General features: G+C 45.5%; 1 non-coding gene across 1 annotated transcript; it reads left to right on the top strand.

The window, feature by feature from the left end:
• Positions 1 to 5812: 5812 nt before the first annotated feature.
• trnae-cuc lies at positions 5813 to 5885 on the top strand. The gene has a single exon. It is a non-coding gene; the product is annotated as a tRNA-Glu (tRNA).
• The last annotated feature ends 201 nt before the right edge of the window (positions 5886 to 6086 follow it).

Below are 6086 nucleotides of genomic sequence, written 5' to 3' on the forward strand. Positions count from 1 at the left end.
CAGTCTAAAATAGCCTGCTCTCTCGTTGGTTCCTCTACATGTTGATTTAGATAACTATCCCACATACATTCCAAAAAATCCTCTTCCTCAGCACCCCTGCCAATATGTAGATTGAAGTCACCCATTATAACGGTTTTGCCTTTGTCGCACGCATTTCTAATTTCCTGTTTGATACCATCTCCAACTTCACTACTACTGTTAGGTGGCCTGTACACAACACCCACCAGCGTTTTCTGCCCCTTAGTGTTTCGCAGCTCTACCCATACCGATTCCACATCCTGCAAACTAATGTCCTTCCTTTCCATTGCGTTAATCTCCTCTCTAATCAGCAACGCTACCCCACCTCCTTTTCCTTTCTCTCTATCCCTCCTGAATATTGAATATCCCTGGATGTTCAGCTCCCAGCTTTGGTCACCCTGGAGCCATGTCTCCGTGATCCCAACTATATCATAGTCATTAATAGCTATCTGCACATTCAACTCATCCACCTTATTACGAATGCTCCTTGCATTGAGACACAAAGCCTTCAGGCTTGTTTTTACAACACTCTTACCCCTTATACAATTAAGTTGAAAAGTAGCCCTTTTTGATTTTTGCCCTGGGTTTGTCTGCCTGCCAATTTTACTTTTCACCTTGCTACCTATTGCTTCTACCCTCATTTTACACCCCTCTGTCTCTACGCTCACACATTTAAGAAACCCTTTCCCTTTAACTCCATCCTCCACTATCCCATTCAACAGTGTCTTAAAATGTTGTTTTTGACTAAGAGTTCATAGTTCCTAATTCATGCCTCAATTCTTCGAATAGTTTGCACGGCAAGGTACCCAAGTCTGAAAACCGTGACATCCAGTCGCTGAACCCACACTGATGTGTCAGTGACCACGTACCAACTTGTAGCCAAGCCTCCGAACTAACAACTTCAAGTTAGGAGGTCTGGAAGTTTAAAACAATTTTTATTTGAGATACAGCGGGGAAACAGGCCCTTCAGCCCCGCGAGTCCACACTGTCTAACGATTACGTACAATAATTCTATCCTACACACCAGGGAGAATTACAGAAGCCAATTAAACGACAAACCTGCACGTCTTTGAAGTGTGGGAGGAAACCAGAGCACCTGGAGAAAACCCACATAGTCACAGGGAGAACGTACAAACATACAGACAGCGCCCGTAGACGGGATGGAAGCCGGGTCTCTGGCGCTGTGAGGCAGCAACTCTACCGCTGCGCCATCGTGCCGCCCTAGTGGAGTGACATATCACAGACATTGCTTGTCTTGGGTTTTCTTTACACAAAATGGATCTGTTTTTCCTTTTGCCTTTGGCAAGAGATTGTGTGACTAATAAGGTCAGGTTGTTGTCACATGCTATACCTGGATAGCGGACTGCATAACCTTGCCCACCCTCCCACTCAGGTCACTTATTCACACAGAGGCTGGTGGTAGTAGGGAACGAGCTGCCACAGGAGGTAGTTGACGGTAGAACCAGATGGGCTATATTGTGACTCATTTATTACCTGAGTCATGGAGTTATACAACGTGGAGACAGGCCCTTCGGCCCAACTTGCCCACACTGTCCAACATGTCCCATGTCTTGGCAGTCGGGGACGAGCAGCGTGGGTGCCGGATTCAGTCGAGGACACGTCGCCAATAACAAAGGGGGACATGACGTGGGGGCAACAATAATAAAGGAGGAGCCGGCATGAGGAGACCACCAAGAGATCAAAGCGGGACCATTGGGAACTAAATGGAATACTCTGTAACATTTTTGGTGCCCTTTATGTGGCGGCTATTTGCATACTTGGGTACGCTCAACAAAGAATCTCACTGTGACATGTCACGTGTGATAATAAAATATATTTCATTCAAACATTCAGTTGAAGCAGAGACTATCGCAATGTTTAAGAAACGTTTAGACAGATACATGGATAGAACAGATTTAGAGGGATATGGGCCAAACGCAGGCAGGTGGGGCTAGGGTAGATGAGACATGTTGGGTAGTGTGGGCAAGTTGGGCTGAAGGGCCTGTTTCCACGCTGTATCCACACTCCATGACTCAGGTGACACATTACTGATAATGGAGCTGATCTGGTTCTGCCGTCAAGCAATGCAAATGTTCATTCTCTTCCTGAACTCTGCACTCCTTTAACTGTCGAAACCTTTCATCCCTTGGTGATCAGGGTGTCTAGCTATCTCTGCTTGTTGCTGCCAACTCAATGGGTCAGGCAGCATCTCTGGAGGAAAGGAATAGGTGACGTTTTGGATCGGGACACTTCTTCAGCCTCTTTCTTGAATGGATGAGCGATCCTCACCAACGGCCAACGTGGGTTTTGACATGCTGGATTTATCATTGCCAAAACCCACACGTGTGTCTGAGATGATTCTGAGAAGTTCTGAGATACTTGTTGCCCCTGACTGTGATGGAGTTTATGGCCAAGGAATCCTGGTAAACTTCAAGTCAATGGGCATCAGGGGGAAGCCACACAAACCTGTGTTTGTGGGAGTTGCCATGTGGGAGGAAAGCCGGTCACAGGGAGAACGTGCAAACTCCACACACAGACAGCACCCGAGGTCGGGATCGAACCCAGATCTCTGGCACTGTGCAGCAGCAGCTCTACCAGCTGCACCACTGTGCTACCCCTATAACCATATAACAATTACAGCATGGAAACAGGCCATCTCGACCCTTCTAGTCCGTGCCGAACACGTATTCTCCCCTAGTCCCATACACCTGCGCTCAGACCATAACCCTCCATTCCTTTCCCATCCATATAACTATCCAATTTATTTTTAAATGATAAAAACAAACCTGCCTCCACCACCTTCACTGGAAGCTCATTCCACACAGCTACCACTCTCTGAGTAAAGAAGTTCCCCCTCATGTTACCCCTAAACTTCAGTCCCTTAATTCTCAAGTCATGTCCCCTTGTTTGAATCTTCCCTACTCTCAGTGGGAAAAGCTTTTCCACGTCAACTCTGTCTATCCCTCTCATCATTTTAAAAACCTCTATCAAGTCCCCCCTTAACCTTCTGCGCTCCAAAGAATAAAGCCCTAACTTGTTCAACCTTTCTCTGTAACTTAGTTGCTGAAACCCAGGCAACATTCTAGTAAATCTCCTCTGTACTCTCTCTATTTTGTTGACATCCTTCCTATAATTAGGCGACCAAAATTGTACACCATACTCCAGAATTGGCCTCACCAATGCCTTGTACAATTTCAACATTACATCCCAACTTCTATACTCAATGCTCTGATTTATAAAGGCCAGCACACCAAAAGCTTTCTTTACCACCCTATCTACATGAGATTCCACTTTCAGGGAACTGTGCACAGTTATTCCCAGATCCCTCTGTTCACCTACATTCTTCAATTCCCTACCATTTACCATGTACGTCCTATTTTGATTTGTCCTGCCAAGATGTAGCACCTCACACTTATCAGCATTAAACTCCATCTGCCATCTTTCAGCCCACTCTTCCAACTGGCATAAATCTCTCTGTAGACTTTGAAACTCTACTTCATTACCCGCAACCCCACCTATCTTAGTATCATCTGCATACTTACTAATCCAATTTACCACACCATCATCCAGATCATTGATGTACATGACAAACAACAGTGGACCCAACACAGATCCCTGTGGCACCCCACTCGTCACTGGCCTCCAACCTGACAAACAACCATCCACCATTACTCTCTGGCATCCCCATTCAGCCACTGTTGAATCCATCTTGCTACTCCACCATTAATACCCAACCATTGAACCTTCTTAACCAACCTTCCATGAGGAACCTTGTCAAAGGCCTTACTGAAGTCCATATACACAACATCCACTGCTTTACCCTCATCAATTTCCCGAGTAACATCTTCAAAAAATTCAAGAAGATTAGTTAAACATGACCTTCCAGGCACAAATCCATGTTGACTTAATACCCCTAGACTTAATATTATTTCGCTGCCTATTTGTCACTGTAGATAGACACAAATTATGATGAAGTCTGAAACATAGGAACATAGATGCAGGAGTAGGCCATTCGGCCCTTCAAGCCTGCACCGCCATTCAATATGATCATCGCTGATCATCCAACTCAGTATTCTGCACCTGCTTTCTCTCCCTTTAGCCACAAGGGCCACATCTAACTCCCTCTTAAATAAAGCCAATGAACTGGCCTCAACTACATTTTGTGGCAGAGAATTCCAGAGATTCACCACTCTCTGTGTGAAAAATGTTTTTCTCATCTCAGTCCTAAAATATTTCCCCTTTATCCTTAAACTGTGACCCCTTGTTCTGGACTTCCCCAACATCGGGAACAATCTTCCTGCATCTAGCCTGTCCAACCCCTTAAGAATTTTGTAAGTTTCTATAAGATCCCCCCTCAATCTTCTAAATTCTAGGTCTCGTCCCGAAACGTCACCTATTCCTTTTCTCCAAAGATGCTGCCTAACCCGCTGAGTTACTCTAGCAATGTGTGTCTATCTTCGCTGTAGATCAGCATCTACAGTTCTTCCCTACACATGTTTATCTCTGCGCTGCCTGGAGGATCTATTATTGGGCAACTATTAATGTTCTTTACTGTGAAGGCAGATTCAAAATAATTGTTTGGAACCACTGCCATTTCCCAATTTCACATAATTTATTTCATGGTCTTATCTTGATATTGATGCTCCTGGAACATATTTTCCTGTCTGTTTTTATTTAATGTGCAGGTTTACTCCCAGACTCATTCTTCATTCTTTTTACATCTTCATTTGTCCTCCTTCACTGGAATTTTCAAAAATTCCATGTACAATCAAGGAACTGCAGACGCTGGTTTACAAAAGAAAACGCAAGAGTGCTGGAGTAACTCAGCGGGTCAGGCAGCATCTCTGGAGAACATGAATAGGGGACATTCAATGCAGACACAAAATGTCCCCTATCCATGTGTAGGAAGGAACTGCAGATGCTGGTTTAAATCGAAGGGGGGATACAAAATGCTGGAGTAACTCAGCAGGTGAGGCAGCATCTCTGGAGAGAAGGAATGGGTGACGTTTCGGGTCGAGACCCTTCTTCAGACTGATGTCAGGGGAGGGGGCGGGACAAAGATAGAAAGTAGGCGGAGGCAGTGAGACTGGTGGGAGAACTGGGAAGGGGAGGGGATGGAGAGAGAAAACAAGGGCTATCTGAAGTTAGAGAAGTCAATGTTCATACTGCTGGGGTGTAATGGATGTCCCCTATCCATGTTCTCCTGAGGCGCTGCCTGACCCGCGGAGTTACTCCAGCACTGGAGACTTCTTTCAGAAATGTGCCAACCCTCTGGCCTACCATTGGTAATCAATGCAACATTGTATGTCTTTTCTGGTTCAAAAATGTAACGAGGATATTGGTATGTTTATGTAAGGATGAGGGATATCCATTTACCATGCTGAGGGATTGTGGTCACTCTGATCATGCAGAATTCAGAGTGGGACAGGATGTGGCTTGTTGAGTTTCGATGAGTCGAGATCTATGCAGATAGACGCATGAGTGAGTTGAAATTCCAACTTGGACAAGCTAAGCTGCAATGAAAGAACATGTTGCAATGGGGTTGGGGCTGAGGACAGCAATATTACAGAGATGAATATAAACTCTATTATCGCTAGATTAACACAGGGATTGAAGCTTATTAAATAACATTATATATGATAGAGTTATTCCAAGCGGGATGGGCTGTGAGGAGGAGAGGATCAAGAGGATCAAGTTACAGCATTTTTGGCATCTCACAGTTTTAGTTAGTTAGTTTAGTTTATTGTCAGGTGCACTGAGGTACAGAGAAAAGCTAATGTGCTCTGTGCTGAGAGCCCGGCTAGCTCAGTGGGTAGGGCATGAGATTCTCAATCTCAGGGTCGTGGGTTCGACCCCCACGTTGGGTGCTTCGTTTGGGATGGTACGGTGGCGCAGCGGTAGAGTTGCTGCCTTACAGCGCATGCAGCGCCAGAGACCCGGGTTCGATCCCGACTACGGGTGCTGTCTGTACGGAGTTTGCACGTTCTCCCCGTGAACTGCGTGGGTTTTCTCCAAAATCTTCCGTTTCCTCCCACACTCCAAAGACGTACAGGTTTGTCGGTTAATTG

The sequence above is a fragment of the Amblyraja radiata genome, chromosome 9 (genome assembly GCF_010909765.2).
Source record: "Amblyraja radiata isolate CabotCenter1 chromosome 9, sAmbRad1.1.pri, whole genome shotgun sequence".
Taxonomy (NCBI): domain Eukaryota; kingdom Metazoa; phylum Chordata; class Chondrichthyes; order Rajiformes; family Rajidae; genus Amblyraja; species Amblyraja radiata.